The following is a 22,069-nucleotide window of genomic DNA, read 5'->3' as shown; positions in this document are numbered from 1 at the left end:
CGGTTTGCACTGTGATCAATGTGTAATCAGCCTTCTCCACAGCAACTTATTATTGTAAAGCCCACTTAAAATCCTTAAAGAAATCCTATAGGTAATTATACTTAAATACCAAGTGTGACCAAGTAAAATGAAAGTCTGAGTTTAGAGACATATGAAATGAAATGTGACTGTATCTAAAGGCCCAATATCCCGGAATGTTTGTAAAACTTGGATCCAGAGGCAGATTGTGGTCTGAACTTTGCAGATTGGGCCCATTCCTATTTGAGAGGATGTTTTCTTCATATATGAGCTACATTGGATCGTTTGCTTTCAGATAACATTTTATATTTAGATCTGAAAAATGTAAGCAGTTGTAATGGCTGAATTTCACATAGATTTTCCTGACTTCAATTCTGCCAGTTTGATTCTGAAAATATGCATTATTCCAGGTTAACTTAACTTTTGGCCCACACTCGTTCAAAATGATTACAAGTTTTAGATTGTTTTAGTTGAACTTGGGATGAGCTTAAAATGTTAAAAAACTGCAGAACAGGCAAGATTTACATGGTGTCACACTTCATTGCCAGTATGTTGCCATATATATCTCCAGGTAGTGATCCCAAAAAGCTCAGAATATTTTGGAAGGTAAAATAGCACATCATATAAAATAGTTGAAAAAAATGTAATGTTTACATTTCTTCCTTAGAACCACAGAAAATACAAACGTGCAGCCATAAAATTATAAGAGCAAATATAAAAAGAAATACTTCAGTTCCTCCACAAATAAGCGCTGACCACTTCCATTTCATTTATTTTTCATGTTTCCATTGATTTATTGGGAATTATGCTTTGATGTTTTTTGCAGTGTGAAGAGTCATAATTAATTTTTTCTCACACCGTAGTTTTTCTTCTTTACTCAGTAACATTTGACTTTGTCCTGCCTTTTAAACAATTACATTTTGTTTTAAAATGCAACAATTATTTATCTCCGTGTTTCAGTCTCTGATTCTAGTCCCATTCCACTGTCGTAGAACAATGCTGTATTTTTAGAGGTCTTACTTTGCCAGCGATATCAAGCATTCGAAAAATAATCCTCAGGACCAGAGTGATTCTTCCCATCAAGTGATGTGGTAGATCTGCGGGTAGGAAGCAGAGCGAAGCATGCGCAGTCCCCGAGCATGAGCTCCTCCTAGCAGGATGACAACACAGGAGAGTGCAAAGCTTCAGCAACACCCTCCGCAGCCCGGCAGTGCAGAGGCTGGTGCTCACCCGCACTCTGCCCCACTCAGCGTGCTGTGGCCACTGCCATGCCTTACCGGCGCTGCATGTTGGACAAAGGTGGATCCTGTGGCCTCTTTTGAATCCGTGGCAGGAGTCCCTCTAACATCACTGGGACTAGATGGTCACATGGAGCACTTCATTGTTAATGGCAAACCACACAGGTTGTAAACACAACAGACAACTGTTTTACAGGCAGTTGTTACTATCTAGGGACACCTTTCGAATAAAAAATGGAAAAGAATGGCCAGCTCAGCCACATGATTGCTGAGCTTACTGAGATCAGCCTGCATAAGACACGAGTCCTGACAACAACAGCAAGCTTGCTGTGAAACCAACTGCCCCAGCTGACAACCAATAGTGTGTTCTCCTGTCACCATATCTGAATTCCAGTTTTACTATAGCTCAAGGGCTTATGGCCCCAAAATACACAAATAAAAGAAATGAATCCTATGACTCCCTATGAGAGATTTTACAGAATCCTTCTAGGATCATAAAATGTCCTTACCTGCAAACTGCCGGAGAATGAAAGAGTATTCTGGGGAAGCATCACATCAGCTTGCCCTGGTCCTAGCCTGATATCCACTGCTGGCCACTGCTGAAGACAGGATACTTTGGTCCGACACAACATCACCATCCTTGTTTTCATGCTCATACTGCATTTTCATGCTCATACTGCATTCATTTTCCTTGTAGAATTCCTTTAAACAATAAAACCTTTAACACACTATGGCAGCCAAGTGAGTGCAGAACATCATCTGCAACTATAAAATAAAAGTGAAGAAAGGCTAAATAACGTATTTGGAGATGATAAAATACACATCTACTGTAGTTTTGACATTTCATCTATGAAAATGTAAATTAATCAACAGTTCGTTTCTGAGTATTTTTCATCAGATGATGATGAAATTCATTTTGGATTAATTAGAAATAAACAATCAGATTTGCATTAATCATGACATACATAGAATGAACACATTTTAGTCTGCATAAGACAAGGCAAGTTTGCCTTTAACAAGACAGAATGACCCATCTGGTAGATAAGCTGTTCCTTTTATATTTACACCTTTATTTTCCTTCTTTCACCTTTCTTTTTGCAAGTGTGTTGCCCATGAACACTTTTGGTCAAATTAGCAGTTACTTCTCTGAAGTCCTCCTCATAGTAAAGGACATTGTGCATTTGTGATTGGGCTCAGATGCTTAAAGAAAGAGTAGTGGGCAGTGGAATGAACTGAAGACCCTAGCATGTCTATAGAAATCTGAGTATATTTAGCCAATATTTTTGCATATTATAGAGCTGTACATAAGTCAAAATTTTTTTGTTAATTTTTGTGAACTCTCTAGTCATCGGAAATATATCTTAGAATTTTGAACAGGACCTGAATTGTTACTATTATTTCTGGTTTTGTTGTTAATAATTAACCATCAGACTCAAAAAATAAACCATAAAGCCACCTTTATGCATCACATAGTATCAAGAAGTTTTTTGATGAGTCCAAGTTTTTTCATGGGCCACATTTAAGAAAAGCAGATGGTTTTTAGGTATCATACTGTATAACTGAGAGATTGTTTCTTAACCATTAAATTGAATTTAGGGATGTTTGTCAGTCTTATATATATAAATATATAACTTATATAAATATATACTTATATTTATTACTTATTACTTATATATAAATAAGTATATAAAAAAAGGGGAAATCAGTTACATCTTGAGGATTGGTAAGGACCATCTGTCTAGTGGACTACAGCTCCTTAGAACAGTAGAGCTCTTGTTCATTAGAGGATGGAGGTTCTCTGCCCATCAGATCTGTACCTGAACCCTCTGCCATTTGGGCTAAGGGAATGTGGACCAGGATGGTCTTTAACCTTTGTCAGGGCACACACAGCTTGTTCATTTGCTCAAAAGCAGTTCAGTGTAAAAGATGACAAAATCTGGGAGGGATTACGATCTAATCGTTAGTTAGAATACTGGTTACAAGCAGGGTAAGGAGGCCCCATAGCACTCTGCATCCATGCCAGCATGGCTCAGTAGACAGGACATGAGTTTGCTTTACTGGATTCCAAGTTTTTCTAGAAGCATTTTTGTCCAAGCTCTCATTTATTTACAAATTGGACAAATTATATTTAAGGTTGCTAAGGTAAGACACAAGATATTGCTCCAATAAAAGCACTCTCAATTACACAGACATATAAGCAAAATCAGTAGAGGGACGCTCAAAACACAAAGTTTATAGTATAATTTACTTTACATTCAGCTGGAGAATATTTAGATGAAGAGGATTCCCCTCTCCAAAACAGAATCAGACTGGCAGTGTTCCAGAGCAGGCTTTACTCAAAAGGGGGATAATCCTGGAAAGCCTTGTATTCTTGTGAATTATGCATTTATTTAGAATTACTGAGGTATGAGGATCACCGGTTTCATTTTAAATGCTCACCACTACTAGAAGTAGCTCAGCAGAGAAGAATGGCTTTATAAAGGCTGTATCTGTACGAGTAAATGAAATGTCCAGGCACTGGGGCCAGCTGGCACAGAACAGCCCATGCCCATAGTATTGAACTCTCTCACAGCAGGACAGGCACCTGCAGAATAAAAGTCTATTCCTATTCCCATTCCCAAGCCATAGCCAGGAATTGTTTGCAAGGCTGGCACTGGCTAAAAACATGACAGGGACAATTTAACACTGTGGATGACTGAGCTCCAGTGCCTGGGAACTCTGGGACGGTTTAATTTACTGCTTTAGTGTTTTAGCCTTAATCTAGCTTTAATCTAGTCAGAGGGAAGTGCATGCAAAAGACATTCACAAAAGTGATGCACTGTTTGTGGCACACATAACTTCACCTGAAAAAGCAGTGTGCCCATCACTTTGTGTAGGTCACTTTTACCCTTAGTGATCAGCCCTAAAAAGAGAAGCAGTAATATCATCACTGGTCTGCTTCAGTGAAAATACAAACAATGTAAAGACGGAGAGAAACGAAGTTAGAAGAGAGAAGTTATCTGCACTATAGTCTTAGAAGTGTCACAAGTTGAATTCATTATTTCTACAGCCTCCCAGTGGTGCAAGGTTCTTTACAGACAAAGTAATTACAAACTTTAGGCCAAAGACACTGCAATCTAATTATGACTCTAACAGTTTTGTGAACATTCAGTTATAACAAACAAAACCAAGTGTTTGTAGTTAATGTTCAATCAAAGTCCTGAAAATGCTAGCATGTGTCCTGCTGTCATTGGCATGGCTGGCAGTCTCCCCTGCAGATCTGTTCCTCATTAAACAGAACCTCCAAGGATAGCACAGATTTTGTGTAGGTCAGCACGATGCACTCACATGACTCCTATTTATCCAAAGATAATCTTTGAGAATTACTTATGTAACATGACTAAGGTTAAGAGAATGCATTCATTTTAATTTTCAGATATATTAATCACTCAACAAAAAGGCACCTATCCCATGTGCTAAGCACCCTCCAGCTTCTGATAGTTAATAAACATTTTGAAGGGGATATTCATATAACAAAATCCATTACCTTTCCCCCACCCACATGAACAAATACAATTTTTAATGCCACCCTGCATCTGCAACAACATTTCTGTTTTTCACATCTACACAAAAGAATGGACATGGGATTTTGATAGTAGCCTCTACCAGGTTTCAAGGAATAAATACTTAAAAAGCAGTTTTATTAATACTTTACTTTTTAACTCATTGTTCTTCAGTAATTTCCTATAACACAGTGTTTACATGCTTCTCAGTTCACCCTAGTGCAGTGGCATGTTTTATTTATTCCTATCCTCCTCCTGCATTTCTGTCCTCAAACCAGTTCCAGTGCTGTGTTTGCCAGGGGTCTGTGTGCCAGAACTGCTGGCCTGCCGGCCGGCTCCGCTACATGGTCAGGCAGCTGCCAAGGGGAGCTCAGCGAGGTAACTGAATATGTGCCTGTGACGCTGCGTGTCCTCACAGCGTGTTCTCATTTCACCTGCCCCAAAGGCAAGGATGAGAGGAGTCAGGATCGCAACACACTCAGGCCTTGAATGGGAAGGAGGAGTGAAGGTGGTGAGAAAGTGCATGCTGCTGCCAGCTCCAGTTACTGCTTACGCACATGGGGAGAGCTGCTGAGCAGACCCTGACGGCAGCCGCAGGGCTGGTAAATGCGATCGAGCTCCTAACTGGGGCAGAGTCACGCAGAAGGGAGAGAAAGAGGCTCTAAGCCCTGCTGGGTTGCTCAGCACAGCTGCGTGACAAGGGACAAGGAGGAGGTACCAGCAGGGCTGTGTTTGGCAACAAGCTGCTACTTAAATTTCCACTGTGGTATTCCAGAACAAACACGCAGCGCAAAACACCAGCATTTTTAACAGTTTGGGGCCATGTGGTGGTGTGCTAACCAAGAGCTCTGGAAGCTGAACTGCCTGCACCGGTGGGACTTTCACTGACGCTGCTTCCCAGGCGTGTTGCTCAGTTAGGATATATGCATTCATTTTTTATCTCAGAGCTGCCAAATCACGCTCATGAAAGGCTAAGAGACACTGGCCAGTTCAGAATTAACTCTTTGTTAGTTATGTACTCCTCAAAGTACTTTGAAGTCCAAAAATGAAAGACATTATAAAAATACAATGCATTATTGCTAGTAGTAGCATGTGGGATTTGGGGGACTGGGTTTCATTTTAAGGACACATTTTCCAAAGATGTTTCTCCATGTAAATGTGCATGTGCAGTCCTCCCTATGTAGTTGCATTACTGAATTTATTTATAATACATATTTTGCACCAAGTAACTGGAGATCTATATATTTCAATATAAGGATTTTTTTCAGTTTTTAAATCATTGCTTTAGCGTTTTTGTACCCTTTCCAATTTTTCTACATTAAAAATTATCTATCAAATTAACAGAATAATAGAATTATTCAGTTTGGAAGTGACCTCAGTGGATCATATAGTCCAACGAAGGTGAACTAGTCGAAAGCGACAGGGCAAGTGCTCCAGGCCCCTGATCACCTTGGTGGCCATACATGGGACTTGCTCTAATTTACCAACACCTTTCTTGTATCGGGGGGCTCCAAACTGAACACAGTATTCCAAGTACATTCTAACAAGTGCTGAGTAAAGGGGAATAATTGCCCATATTAGCTATTCCCAGTCACCTTCTTCTCTTTCATGTGCCATAGAGATATGCAATACTGTAGGAATAATATGTACTATCCAATAACTGGTCATCAATATTTTATAAAGAAATAAAACTACCACTGTAGCCTCCAGTACCCATTAGCTTGTTTTACAACATCATATAAAACAACCTGCAAGCTTACGGACAGTTTCCTGAGCACTTCTGTTATGTTTGTATCTTGGAACCAGGAACATTTTCCCTGCTCTTGAGTTGTGGTGTGTGATCTGGCTACCTGCTGACTTCCTCTCTGGGAGACCTGGAAAAGCACCATTTTCCTTACTTTTTTCCCTTATTCACCCTTCTTCCTCTCCCTTCAATATGCTCTGGTTTCATACCAAGGAAATCTAGGCAGATAGAGACCTGTAGCTCCACCCAGCACATCCTCTGCGCATGCAGGGCAGGGGAGCAGGACTGCATTAACAGCACATTACAAGTGCAGCCAGCATGACATCTGGTCTTCTCCAGAGTCAGTGCTGTCCACAGTGTATTCCCCCACTCTGTACATATGTGCTGCATTCTTTATTGCTATACATTTAACTTTGTATTTTGCCATATTAAAACATTCTTTGCTTGAATGGCCTGAGTAACAAAGCCATCTATACTACCTCTCCGAAATCCTTACACCATCCATGTTGATGTAAATACAGAAAAGCTGCAGGCCTCCAAACTCTGGAGAAACTCACACATGTTCTCTGGTTGTTCTCCAAAGATGGCTACTTTTTGAGCTGTGCCAGCCAATTTTTAATTCATTCTGCATGTGCTCTATTTATATTGTAGAGTACAACTGTTTAATCAGGACATCATGCAGTACTAAATCAAAAGCTCCTCAAAACTTTCTTTGAAAATATATATGGGCCATATCATTAATCTAAACACAGCTGCACTAAACAACTTTTACTTCAGAGCCTAATTTTATGATTAAAGTCTAAATATTTGGGCCTTTATTTTAAATTACTCCTGACAGTTTGCAAAAGAACAATATTTACTTTGATCTAGCAATTTAGAGTACATCATGAACAAGTATCTAACAAAGTATTCAATACAGCATAATACCTAGCAAAAAACTCCTGAAATTTGTGTTTCAGCCAGGAGTTAAGAAAAGAATCGTTAACAAATATTGTGAGAGCTGTTAATGCCTTGTAGTTACTGCAGGAAAACACATTCCAGTTCTCTGTATCCAAAGCACCTTTGCCTGAAATTACCCCATCTAATTTTAGGCACTTAGGTAAGGCATCTAAATTAAGAGCCTCATTGCTCTGCTCTGCATTTTGCCCCAGAGAGGGTCATTTATTCCTATGGTCTGAACTGCCCTCTGGATGGACACTCTCCCTCCCCTGACTGTGGTTTCTACCTTTGGACACCTCATTTAGGTTCCTCAAGTGAGATAGATGAAGTCACATCTATGAAAAAACAGAAAATAAGATGAAGTTTAGTTAAAAGCAATTCAGTAGATACTGCCTGCAAAGTAGGGGAAGGGAAGCTTTGTTACTTCTCTTTCTCTCTCTCTCTCTCTCTTTCCCAGATCCACAGCAAACCATATGTGAGAACCTCTCATGTGAATCAGTGTAAGGTGTTGAAATGCAGCATGTGCAGGGCTTCTGGGAGAAAGTCTTTAGTCTTGTACATAACAATAATGCAGATTAAGAAAATTCTATTGCTTATAATAGCAGGCATTACTGTGCTGCTAACAACATTGCTAGCTAGCATTTTGAATCTGGTACTTTGAAATGAATGGCTGTGACAGTTTAAGGTTTTACTACCTCCTAGTTGTCCACCCAGCAGAGTTTACTGTCCTGTAACAGAAGGAAATTTCTACTTGCATGCCAGCCTATGGGCTAGTGTGTTAGTTTAAGTGGCCAGTGATAACAGACTGGACTGTGAAGATGGAAAACACAAGTGTACCTATAGGGTTAATAACTCTGCTGGCAGCAGTGATCTCTTAAGCCATAAAATAAAGATTCATCAAAGCACCATTGCGGTCGCTCTCACTCCAAAAATAAGAAAATAAGGTATTGTGTGTACTGTCATTTAAAGACTGAGGTTTGAAACAGGTCAGATGACTCACGCCCTAGAGATGCCTATGCAGCTGTAGTGACTGTAAAAGAAACTAAGGGTGATTACCCCAGATGCAGATGCCCACTAAGTGCAGTTCGATTGAATGGATCCTATCCTCAGCATGAAATTTTCACTATGTAAAACACATTTTAAAATCAGTTTGGGAAACTGATTACCAAGCAATATCACCAGGGCTTGTTAATGAAACTCAGGCCAACACTTTTTTTTCCAGACTAGAGAGCTTCATTTTAACATAACCAGCTCATTTGGAAAGTGTTTTAATTGAGGCACCAGAAGAATGTTTACCCCAGTTTTCTTTTTCTTTAAAAAAAAATTCTGAAGCTATCAGAATGACTCTCTCTGTAATGATTGTCTTGTTAGGCTGCTGTCTTAATAAGCTAAGCAAATCTTGAAAATCACTACTATCTTGAAGACTGCATACTTGGCAAATAGTTCCTCTAAACCTTTTGCCACAATTTGTGAACAAACATAAATACACAAAAAGCCAAGAGTTTTAAGTATTTGCACAGTCATACTTATTTTTTATATGCATTAACATGCTTAGCACTGCTGCTTATTATAAGATACGGTAGATTACAGCAAAAAAATAGTTCTTCATTTTAGGGTTTTATTTCATTTGTTAGTCATTTACCACTGGAGTATCTTTGTGTGCAAAGATAAGGTATAAATATTCGTTTATCATTATTCTTTGTTTATCTGCCTCATTTAACAAATTTATTTTATACTGTGCAAACATCATCATGACATTACCCAGGGCAACATCAGACTGTCCAAATCCTGTGTGGCATTGTCGCTGTTACAGTACTGTACCTTCTGCTCTGGGTCACATGACAAAATTAGCTCTATTCAATGCCCTGGCAACTCTCCACTCTTTCCGTAAGAGCTATTCTAGGACACTGTTACATTACTTAATATTATGTGCAACGGGCTTGGTTTTAATTAACCTGCCTCCAGTAATTATTGAAAGAAAATTGAAGAAGAAATGGAAGAGGAAAAAGTCCTGCTGTGCCCAGTGGGACAGCTCAGAGACTATGAGCTGTCTTGTTTGTGCTTCCAAGGAAGCAGAGCACTTGAAAAGGTCCTCTCTCTGCTCTGTTAGCTGACTTCAAGCCATTTAACAGACATCTCAAAGATTTCTGCAAGAACAAGTAGTCCAAAGATAGAACTAACAGAATGAAAAGCAGTGAAGAAGAAACATTTTTGAAACCAAGAGAAAATTAATTAAAACAGGAGTTAAAAGAGCTTGTCCTTAATGTAGTAGCAAACAGAAGCTCAGAGGCTGCATAATATACCCCTCCCTCACTGAATTTTCATCCTCTTCTCTGTTTGTATTGCATTCTCTTCCCCCCTGGGATAGGAAACAGGCTTATTACCCCTCATCAAATACAGATGCACAATGAGCAACAAGATCCACATGTAAGCCTCACTTTCACGTTGTAGTTTACGTAATATTTGAGATCTCTGGAAAGCTTTGAATTTTATGTAAAGTTGCTTTTGAGTCACAGAAATTTCTCACATGTAACAAAATGACTTTTGTTTAATAATATGTATTACGAATAATGTTTCTTAAAGTGAAACCATACACTGTTTACAGTAGGTTCATAATGTCCAGTCTTTTTGTCCAGCTAATAATTTTGAAGGCTCTCAATTTGCAAGTGGAAGAATAATAAGGGGCAGGAGTGAAACCCTTATGTCTTTGGCAAAACTATGCTTTTTAAAAAAAAATGCGCATTAAAATAAATGTAGCCCTGTGAAAACAAAATCATTGCTGTCCTCTTATTCTAGCCCAGAAAATCCAGATAAACAACTGCTTGAAAGTAGAAACTCCTATAGGAGTGTTCAGAATGATCCCTTTTAGCAATATAACTGATTAATCTGTAAATCAATGAATAGCAAAAGCTGCTCCAGCTGCCAGGGCTCCTTAGTTTTTAGCACAAACAGAACAATTCCTTCTCACTTCTTTTGCTTCTGGAAACATTCAGAGGAAATTCCTGAGTCCTTATCTGAGTACGAAAGTTACATTGCTTCAACTATTCAAATATGCTAAAAGTAATACTGCCCTCCTGGTGGGGAGGCAGGTGTGTTAGTGTAAGAATCTTATTGAAGCCTCATTTTCTCATGTTTAGGAAGAGGAATGAGCCATAAGTTCCCATTCCACTGGTGCAGTTGAGTCAAACTTGGATATGATCAAACCAATAATAAATAGTGCCCTCAATCAAATCTGAGACTATGTTTCAAAATCTGGGTATAAACAAAGCCTTACTTCTATGATACTACAAAATGGGCATAAATGAAAAAGTACTTTTCTAAGGGTGTTGGCAAAACATTTCCCAAATTCGAAGGTGATTCCTCAGTTATTTTTTAAAAGCATGGGAATCCTCTGTCAGTAAAAAAACCCCATGAAATCTGCTAGCTGGCCATGGTCAACAGCTGATGCTTCACATTTTAAACCAGACCTGAGGCATGTAAGAGCCAGAAAAACATCAGGTCCATTAAAGTCAGGGAAACACTTCTACTGATTTCAACAGAAGTTAGATCAAACCCTTATTAAACACTATTAAACTTTTTAAACCCTTCTTCTTTGCAGCAGGTAACCAGCCTGCTTTGTGATTTGAAACATGAGGTTTTGTTATCTGTAACTTTTTTTACCTTGCTTAACTAGAGTTTATTTACTGAGTCATTTAAAAATAAAACATACCTACACAATCCAGACACTGTTTTTTGATGACTTCCTGTGGCAGTAAATTCCCTGGGGTTACCCCATGCGCTAGATTCCCTTGTAAGGAATCCATATTTCCTTGTCCTTTGGACTCTGACCCCTTTGGAGTTTATTTAAAGCTGATACTCAAAGCAAATCTTGGGCAGTTTAAGCCTACATCAAGTGAAATTTAAAAAAGGAGCCCGAACAGTGCCCGCAGAAGGCAAGTGCCATGTTTCACACATCCCTGATAAATACTAAAATCCTTCGCCCGCAACTTGCCTCTTGTTTTGGGGTAACTTCCAGCGTGTGCTGCACGCCCAGGCAAGGAGTGCAGGGAGCGCGGCGAGCAGGGAGTCCAGCCCCTGCCAGCGCCGTGCTCGCAGGCACTGGACACGCCAGCTCCTTGCTGTACAGGTCCTTGCCCCACTTGCAGTCCCTGTCCCGCAACCGCCCAGCGTACCTACAGGCCGGGCAGCTTTTAAGCGCAGCTCCTTCGCCTGCCTGTGAAGGGTTTCTTGGCGTACAGTACAAAGGGGAGGAAGAAGGTAAGCTCCCGCATGCCACAGTGGCTGGTGGGCCTTGCTGATACAGAGGTGTGGCAGGGCTGCATTTTGCTACTCTGAACTCAACTTCCACTTAATAAAGACAATTTTTACTGGGCAGAGAAACTTTTCGTCATGCCCCAGAAAAGCCACTGCCATTCTGACATAATCCGACTGTCAATGAGTGATTTGTTTTGGTTTTGGTTTTGGTTTTAGTGTCAACATCTATTACTTCACTTGTACTAGTACACCCTCAAGGAGTCAGTGACTCACAATTGTCAATTTATAGCACTTCAGAGTAAGAGCTTAAAGGAAATAGCTCTGCGTGCATGTTTTTATGTGATAGCTTGTCATCCAGTATATTAAAATGACATCACTAGCAGTGCTACAGTGAAAATTATTAATTTATTGTTCATCAGGTGAGTGTTTCATCATTCGACGAACACAAACATGAACTGAGTTACAACTGCTGTTACCCACTGAGATTCACAGAGCCAGGCAGCCTAATGCACTAAGTAACGGCTGGAAACAGAAGCTGCTACTCAAGGTTGGAACAAACATACATTCAGAAAGCCTAAAGTGCATCGCTGGAACTGGTGGCAAATGTGGGGGCTGCGAGGCTGTTTGGGATTTTGTGTGAGAGAATCAGCAAGTGAAAAGAAAATTAGGGAGAAAAATAGAAACATTTATGTTCTTTTGAAAGGAAATGGGGCAGAACAAGTTTGGGCACGGAAAAGCAGGTAACTTTGTCTCTTCTAATGACAGATGCTTTGCCAAAGTTTCCTCTTTCATAAATTGGAGATAATAATAATAGTGGATAATGACAAATTTCACCTTGCTTCAAAGAGGTTTCATCATTAATAATGATTGCAGAGCTCCTAAATATGACTGGACAGAAGTTGCCAGAGAAGCACAAATGATAAAAAGGGACAGTTACTGAGGTTAAAGGAGAAAAGGTAAAAGGCTGCATTGTTAAATATATAATTGTGGGATATTTTTCCCCAGGAAATGACAGACATCTCCCTTTGTGCTTGGCCTATAAAATGTGTTTTCATACTGTCAAAGCACAAGTAATTACAGGTCTTCTCAAAAACTGGACATAGCTGCATTAAAAAAAAAAGTTGATGATGATTTACTTCTTTAAAACTGGCGAGAAATAAGATCCAGCCAGTGTTACAGCCTATTGTGCAACTGCATTAAAGCAGTTCAACCAATGAATTGATTACTCAACAAATGCAAAAATTTCCTAAGTCAAAGGAGTAATACAGAGCTGAGCATTCCTTCACCAACCCCCAGCTGGTGTAATAGCTGCTCATCCTGAACCTGCAAGATAAAAATTTTTAAAAAGCAAAAAATAGTTCTTTACTCAAAGGACAAACAGAGCGTAGAACTCTGCTGCAAGACATACTTTTAGCAAGATAGTAGTAAGATTTTAAAAGGTACAATACATAGGAATAAGATTGATAAATGAGTAAGGGATGAATTCTCATGACCCAAGGCATAAACCACCCATGCATTTACAAGAGGTGGGAAGAAACCTCCCATCTGAGATATTGTGGGACTGTACCTCCCTCTGAAGTTCAGTCAAGCTGCTTTCACGAACAGAATAACGAACTATTGATCTCATATATGTCTAAAAATAACAGCCTCAGAACAGGATCTGGTTTCTTTAGAGTGCTGCATTTTGACTTGTGTGAAGCATCCTATAAAACACTGGATTTCTTTTGATTTACAAAGCTGTGCAATTTCCCCATGGGATGTTAAGAACTGTAACGTTAGTCATACGATGTCCTTCCTCATAAAGAAGGTACTTCTGCTTCCTATCAAAGCATGGATTCTACGATTTTGCTACCATTTTAATTTCTGGCTTCATTTAGCAGGTGACTTTTATTAAAAACCTGAGCACTCTGATAATAATTAAGTAAAAGGATAAAATAACAAGGAGGATTGGGAAGAGGTGGAGAAGAAAAAACAACTGAAAAAAACATCTGCATAAACATATTCCTGCTCAGAAGGGATTCACCTATTAAAAGGCAGGGGAGAAGCAAGAGGGCACTGAAATAGATGAAGACTTTTTGGGGAAAAACAATCAAATATATGACAAATGAATCAGAACTAGAGATCTGCCAGAAAAGCAGCCAGGTCAAGAACAGGGATGGAAATCCAGCTATTAAGGACCATTCCTCTGCTCTAACGTCACACAATGTAAAAACCCTGAATTTGCATTTCATCAACTGGTAACACTCCCGCAGAAATCAACGGGAATTTGGTATTCCCAAAGGTGTAGCTGGCAGTCATATACAGCCCTTTGAAAATAGTACATTCAAAACCCCAAGAAGAGCACAGGGAGGTACCTTCTGCACCTCCCTGGTACATATAAATTGTACCCTTCTTTTACCTCTCTTTAGGTGTGCATCCTACTCCTCTTTTGTGGCTAGCAGCTCTGATTCCTCACTGAGAGAATATTAGCCTGATCTTGCCTCTGTCCTTTTTCACCATTCCTTCTTAGAGGCAGAAGCTTCCCCATAGCTTAAAGGCTGCAACTCTTCAAAGGAAGTAAGCTTGACTAATTAATTTCACATCTGGACACAGCGTTATTGACCCAAGCTAAACATAAGAGCTCAATCTAGGAGTGTGCCCTTGCTATAAATATGTGCTGTCTCTTCACTGCTATGTTATAGAAAAGTCACAACTGTAAGTTGGGAAGGCTGTACAGAATTAGTATCACACATGCTACACAGCTGTGCATTGTCTAAGGGGGAGCCTGTGAAAATATTTATCCTAGAGCAATAAAGAAAGTATTGTAATGAATAACAGGAAAAACAGGGTTTCAGTACCTGACAGTCTTTCATAGTATTAGTCAAAAGCTGGCAAACACCTGAAGGTAGTCAAAGGAATGCTAACCGAAGGCAACGTGAGCAAAGTCACAGGTATTGAAACTGAATAAGCTGTATGATGGAAAGTATGATGGTTTATAATACTCACACACAAGGAATCATTCAAACCCCTTTCTTTAGGTTCTTAAAACCTTAATTATATTCCCTTTCTAGTTAGCTGTTAAACACTGGTACTCAAAGAGTCTCCTTTGTACCAAGTACTCTTTGTGCCACACCTGTATGACGGGTCATGGCTTCCACACCTCCGGAAGGAGAACATCCTTTTTCCTTCTCTACTAACTGATAAACTTTTCAGCGTCATATTTTGTGTTTATGATTTCATAGGTAGAAAAAGTTCACTCTTGTTACAGTTTTAGGAATCCTGATTTCCCTCTAATAGTCACTGCAAAATTCACCTTATTCAATAGTAGTCAACCACTGACTTTGTGAACCTGTTTTGAGACTGTCTATACTGAACATTGCAGTTTAGTGCCAATATATTCCAGTGAGATGGCCACAATAGCGAAGATCTATGTTATAGCTGAACTGCATTTATTACAAAAGTGTGCTTACTTAGAATTTGCTTGGGTATGTCTACAGATAAAACCTATAATTCATACAGATACATATAAACCCTATATTCTGTATTTCCTTTCCTATCAATGTTAATGACCCAAAACATTTCCATGGCAAGAGAAGCATTCCCTTTCATTCAAAAGCATTCTCATTCAAAATTGCCTACTTCACCCATGTTATAATCTCATTAACCACTATCTTCCTTCCATTAAAAAGATACAGCCTACAAATATAAATGATACGTTTTTCTCTTAATAGAAATACCTGGACAGTCAGCAACATGAGAGAAAGCAAAAAGAACTGGTAATTTCATGGACAGGCAATAAACTAGCATGGCCCCTAAGTTTCTTCCCACTGGTGTTAACCAAGGGAAGTCAAACTAGTATTGCCTAATTCCACTGTCTAAAAAAAGGGACTGTTCAAATATTTTGAGATTTTAAATAGCAATACACTCACGGTGTATTGCAGACTCCCAGAAGTGCACAGAGCCTTTTCGGGAGAATACTTGGCTCTGTACAACGGCAGAGTGCTTTCCACAGGAGACTGGAGATTCTGCCGTGCAACCCAGCTGAAGCAGAGCTTCAGTAAAAGGAACAAAAGGCTAGAAAAACTTTATCAAATTTTGGTTAAAAGTTTTGCTTGTCTTGGATGGTTTTGGAAGTAATTTATTCAAATTTTAAGAGCTTTGATAAGCAAAGAAAAAACTGTTTATGCAGTTTTTTCTGTATTTTATAATCTCTGTTGGCCTTGCTGCCGAAAGGCCATGAAAGAGTTCTTTGATTTTTGTGGATTATTGTGCATTTTGTTTTATTTATTTATTATGTCAGAAGATTTCAAACAGTTTTCAAATACATGTTTTTGAAGGTAGCCAGGAGAGCTTCTTGTCTTCAAGTAACTTCCTGCTGCCCATTAAAAATATTAAAGAATTAGATTAATGAATCTAATTCTTTTACTACTCTACTACTACACTTGCAGTTTTAACAGGAAACTCTTAGTGCTGGTGAATGATAAATGTTTTGTATTTGTAAATTTGCCTAGATTCTAATGTAACAAAGAGGCCTACTGTTTCTACTTTTCAAGATGTACTCATGTTCCCTTTAGGAATTCTTAAGGGATTTAAGGCACTTTGAAATCCATGGGGTGATGAGCACTTAACTCTTGTAGGCTCCTTTGAAATCCTAGCCTTACATTCCAAACCCCTGAACTAGACCAGCTCTTTGCAGAAATATTTAACTACTGTATCTAGTGTTGAGTCTTTGCGTTTACAGTGATCTGATAAACAAAAAACTGAGGTAGGCCTAGCAGGAATAGATACTTATTGGTAACTCAAAGAGTGAGCTTTATGAGTTTTATTCTTCTTAGTAGATGGTTATTATTGAATGCAGACAGATGTATTTGACTTTATGGTAACTTGTTTTATATTATTTGGCTTGTATTTCACTTTTCAGAATTGGAAATGAGGTTATATTTATCCTAATAAAGTATATACATGTATAAGACCTTTATATCTCAAATATATTTTCAAGGAAAAAATATCTTATGTTAACATGCATAATTCAGGGCCATGTAGATGTTAGACAGAAAGTAATTTCTTTTAATTACTAATTACTAGCTTTTCAATCTGTGCATTTTAATATACAATTACTTTCTTCCTCTAGCGTTTTTAAGCAATCAGTAGTCTGTACCTGTTAAACTCTACATAAAGCTGTTCATTTTCAATTAAATTTTATAAAATAAGAATTAAAAAAAATTATCTGAAGTCTGGGTCCTAAATCAGGGTCTATTACCTAATTAAATGACAAGAATTTCTGTTGAAAGTCCAGCAGACTTGTCTTGGCAGTTTATCTCAGAAAACATAAAAGAGGAATAAAGATTGAACAGGGACTTCAGAAATTTGCAAAGGATTTGTTTTCTTAGACAACAGACTGGTAGACCCAATAAAAAAATCAAGCCTCAAGACTAAACTATGTCTGTAGAAATAAATGTGAAATATGAAATGTGTCTGTAGCTTAAAAAACTCAGTCATCCAGAGCTGAATGTGTTATAAACCCTGTAAAAACTGAAAAAGGGTTTCTGATTCTTTTCTGATTATTTGCATAAATAAAGGAGTAAAGAAAATATGTAAACCATACGCACTCATCATAATGTAGTAAAAAGATGCCATCTGATTTAACTATATCTATATCCATATCATTTATAATTTTGTACAATATATATGGCAATTATTTTTATTCGACAAATCAACCCTATTTATAACCAAAAATCAAACCAGCTGTCCTTCTTATTTAAAAATATATTGAGTGAAGGAATAATAATAGGGAAAGCAGTTAATAGGGAAAGCAGTTAAAAAAGATAAACAACAGGGGAAATAAGAGAAGACAAAAGAAAAGGAACAAAAGAATAAGGCTATGAGAATTTTGCAGTTGGTAGAGAGTGTAAGTCCTCCTACACATTTATTCAAGTTACTCAGACATCTCTAGGTGCAAGTTTCCTCTATTTTTTAGACTGTATCTTGAACATTTCTCTGCAGTACACCATTCTATCCATGGTGGCCCAATCCATCAGACTTAAAACAATACAGCTAGCTCATAATACCACTGAATTTATTAGGACAACAATAATTTCCTAACTTCTCTCATCCCACAACAAAAAGATGCAGTCAGAGTATATGAGTTGATGACAGCTAGTATGGGTTGATGCCTGGTGAGTCAGCATGGTGACAGCTACCTGGCACTTGTTTTAAGTTTTAGGAAGACATTCGATGCCTCCTCCATAGGATTTTCTACCAGGTGAGTTCCTAAACTACCAGTGTGGCAACATCACGTCACGGCATGGCAGAACATGGCTCCATGGCTTCATATCCCTGCCAACTGGTACGCACAGCCCCGCAAACTTCTCTGGCACAGGCATGGTTTCCAGCCCCCTCCATTACTGACCATGCTGGCCAGCAGCAGCGGGGAGGATCCCTCCCACCACGGACCCTGCCATGGGCTCTACCTACAAAAGGACCAACAAGTGGCCACCTTCAGAGCCACAACCAGACTCTCTCCCAGCAATCGCAAACAGAGCTGTTTGGATGCCAAACTACCATGGCCAGGGTTGCCCTGGGCTTTAGAAAAGAGTTACATGATCCAACACAGCTGTCAGGAAACAAGCCCAGGTTGCCAGATACCCAAATCTGCCTAGTAACTGGCTACATCAAAACCCTCAGCAGCTATGGATCATGTGCCTAGACAGACATGACACCACGCTGTCCCTCCGCAGCTATGATTTATTGCCACTGCTGTCCTTTCTGAGGCCACCTTCCATACCCTGTCCTGACTGTCTATCTATCTCACCACACCATTTTTAATAAGCAACAGCACGGTTTACAGCATGGCTCATTGTCATTCATAAATTTACTGGGAACATCTCGAGCTTTTCTGATGAAATAGACTTCATTTATGGAGTTCTTTATAAGTATGAACAGTATATATCACTTAATCACATTGGTAGTTCCAGTGTCTTCTCTGTCTATTCCAGAGAATTCCAGTCAGAAACAGAGCCAAGGTGAGGTCTTCAATGTTTTCCTGTTTCCTAAGTTTCCTGCTGGGCTACTGCTGACTTTTCAAATATAAATGCCTAAATGACAGAGGGAAATTGCTGCCAGATTTACTTTCTTCTGCTTCTTGTAAATCTTACTTGAATTCAGGATGGTCCACTGTTTCGCAATAGGCAGATTATTGCATAACTTTGGGTACATGATCTCCCTTTTAACTACAAAAGCATTTTTTCCAATAAGATTCTCTTACTAATTTTTTATTGGCAAGCAGTAGGAATTTGCAGCCTCAGTTCTCTTTCTAGCTGCTATTGACTTAAGTGTTTTGACGTGGGACATAACAGCCTAGGGCCCCATGTACCTGTAATACCATTCTTTAATGTTCTTTGTGTTTTCAAATGAAAGACACATAAGCAAAGAAATGTATGACTGTTGATACAGTTAAGTTATGGCAGAATATACATTGCTAGAGACAATGAATTATTTGTGCTGCCTCAAATACTGAAAAATCTAGAGTCACGTGATTGAAAATAACAAGGCACAATATAAATTACACCCATTGGACTCATTCAAAGTCCGAGTCCTGTGACAGTAGGTGTTGTGCAAACACATACACAAATCTAGTCTGTTAACAAAGAGCAAACAAACAAAGTTAACAAACAAAAGTCACTTTCTGATGGATCGCTGGATTGTCTTTACTGAACTGAAGGGATCCCCCGCTTAACCTAGCTGTTTTGGTGGCCAGGCCTGTAGAGACGGGTGAATATTTTTTCCAGTCAGGATAGTTAGGCTACAAACTCTTTGGAGCATATTGACATGGCTACTTAATCCAGGGGTGGTAAGCAGGTGCAAGGTACCGCTTTTGAGAAGTTAATCAGAAAGAATATTTCCTTTCCTATGTGGTAAACATATATTAAGCCAGGAAGCTTGAAGTGTCACTCACTTGCTTATACCGACAGAAGCGTCTCAGAGGATCCAACACTCCCAAACATAAAATCTCTATCTGCAAGGCCGAGAGGGAACCCTGCAATTGGAAAGAGGGAGTTTTTTATAGAAGAAATTTTACATAAATATTTCTGGTATTTAAACTCATTTTATTACAGAGGCTCTAAAGTGTAACCATACTTATCTAAAACTTTGTAACATGAAACATGACTGTTTATATGAAGCCAGTAATTCTACCTAGTAAAGAGAATATTATACTTGGGAGAGTGGTTAGCTTAAACAAGTGGTTCTGACTATGTTGATATTAGGCAATACAGTCAGTCTATATCAAAAGTGTGCAGCAACACCTGACTGAGAATTGCTAAGCAGATCACAGGAGCGATATACTATATAAATTGATTAGCTGATTGCTTGTCTTCCTAACTATGGAGGTCAGAAGGTGTCAAGTGTTAATTTATTCAAGCTTATTGTTGAAGTCAGCATATATATCAAATGGCTAGTATATAAGTAAATATTTAACTTTACACAGATTTGCAGATCTGTGTTTATCTGAGTAAACTCCACTTCTTTTCTAATCAGAAGTTTGATCTACTTAATATTATTCCTAAATCAATCATAAGAAGTTCAAGCAACTGCACTAGTTTTATCTAACCTGACCTATTTTATGCATTTCTAATGTGCTTATCACGGTGTAAACTTGCATGCCAAGCTGCAGACCTCGTGATGGGTTCTGTGCGTGTGGCACTCCCATTTGAAATCTTAGCATCTTGCAAACTGCCCAGTGTCATGATCAAATTGTAAGGACTTTCTCTTCACTTTGTTTCTTTGGAAAAATGTAATTTGCTTTAGCACTTTCTTCTGTCCACCAAAATCTTCATCCCTCTTCAGAGCTAGGAGGACAAGAGCCATGACGAAGTGGAAATAGAGTCTGACAATGATATCTGCACTTACATATAACTTACATATACATTTTCTTTCTGCACAAGAGAAAAAAACGGAGAGGATGTGTATGGCAGATACAAAATAATTCAAAAGCCACATATTTAGAATAGCAATATATAGCTTAAAATACAATCTTTGCTAATGTAACTTCTTTACATGATTTCATAGTGAAGCTGTCATGTTAGAAAAGTCTGAAAAGTCTTTGCTAGCTTCACAGAATTGTAATGCTTATAATATGATTATGATAAGATAGTTAGCCAAGATGTATAATACAGGCCGTAAAAGTACACCCAATAATATCTGCATCAAAGCTTTAACATTTGCTTAAACTTTAGTTCTGACTAAAGGTTAAAAGCAATAAAAATCTATTAATACTTCTGTAACAATTTTATTATTTCTGTCATTGGGCTTCTCATGTGCAGTGGTTCTAATACTCCTCAACCTGCTTTAGACGTGTTTCTCATACCAATACCAAATTAGGTATTTATGAATAATACAGGAAACACTAAGGGTTCCAACAGAGATAGCTAACTCAAACTAATGCCATCCTGTTGTGCACCGCTAAACTGACAAGACCTTTCTAAAGACTGTTTTTTTTCTATACAATTGTTTTTTCTCTGAATAATTTATCAGTAATTTGTGAGCTGTGCCTGAGGAGCTTGGGAAACTTTTGCTTGGTACAAAATAACAGACTTCACTCATTGACGATAGCATTTACTGTGTAGCATTCGTCACAAAAGAAAGTGAAAGATGCGAAGCCTCTCTTGTGCTCATTTATTTACAGTTTGCCATTAACTAATTCAACAGTCATACCCATTTTAAAGGCTAAATTGACTGAGATGCTGGGAAGCTGGGAAGGAAATATCATAAGTCACTTGCAAATGGCTAACAATGACTTCTGATAACAAGTCAGACTTACTGATAACATTTCTTTTTTTCCACTATGCACCTGTGTAACACATAATGGGATAAGTTTATCTGCAAAGCACCTGCTCATTACCAGTCTAATGACTTTGACTTTCAGGTGGTTTTATCCTAACCGTACCCATGTATGTGCAAAACTTGAAAAGCCACCCAAACTACAAGGGTAATCCCTTCAGTTCTTTACTTTTTTTTAATGTCTTCAGAAGGATAGCAATCGTGCGCAAATTCATGCAGCTAATAGGGGCCATATTTTGAAAAAGTGAATCACTGTATCTGTCTTATTAATGGTGATTAAAGAAATGAGATTATGTTCTAAGATTCATGTGACCCAACTGAATAGGCCAATTATTTTAAAATACAATTTTTTCTCTTCCTTTCTTAGCCCCCTCAGGAATTAAATCTCACATGACTTTAGTAATTTAACAGCTATGTTTCTAGCACAGCTACCTACACTAGCTACTTAACTACACTTCTGTTGTCACTGGGGAAAGAGAAACTCCTGAGACTTTAACTCATCTACTTTGAGGCTCAAA

General features: G+C 38.5%; 1 protein-coding gene across 2 annotated transcripts in view; it reads right to left on the bottom strand.

Annotated features, from left to right (window-relative positions):
* LOC135325162 (ran-binding protein 3-like) overlaps positions 1-22,069 on the bottom strand; it is a 79,954-nt gene that overhangs the window by 39,242 nt on the left and 18,643 nt on the right. For both annotated transcript variants that reach the window (XM_064502880.1, XM_064502879.1), the window contains exon 5: positions 1,766-2,021. The gene's annotated coding sequence lies outside the window, so the exon portion shown is untranslated. The remainder of the gene's footprint in view (positions 1-1,765; positions 2,022-22,069) is intronic.

The sequence above is a fragment of the Dromaius novaehollandiae genome, chromosome Z (assembly GCF_036370855.1).
Source record: "Dromaius novaehollandiae isolate bDroNov1 chromosome Z, bDroNov1.hap1, whole genome shotgun sequence".
Classification (NCBI taxonomy): Eukaryota; Metazoa; Chordata; class Aves; order Casuariiformes; family Dromaiidae; genus Dromaius; species Dromaius novaehollandiae.
The sequence above is the reverse complement of the archived record's forward strand: the minus strand, read 5'-3'. Positions and strand labels throughout refer to the sequence as shown.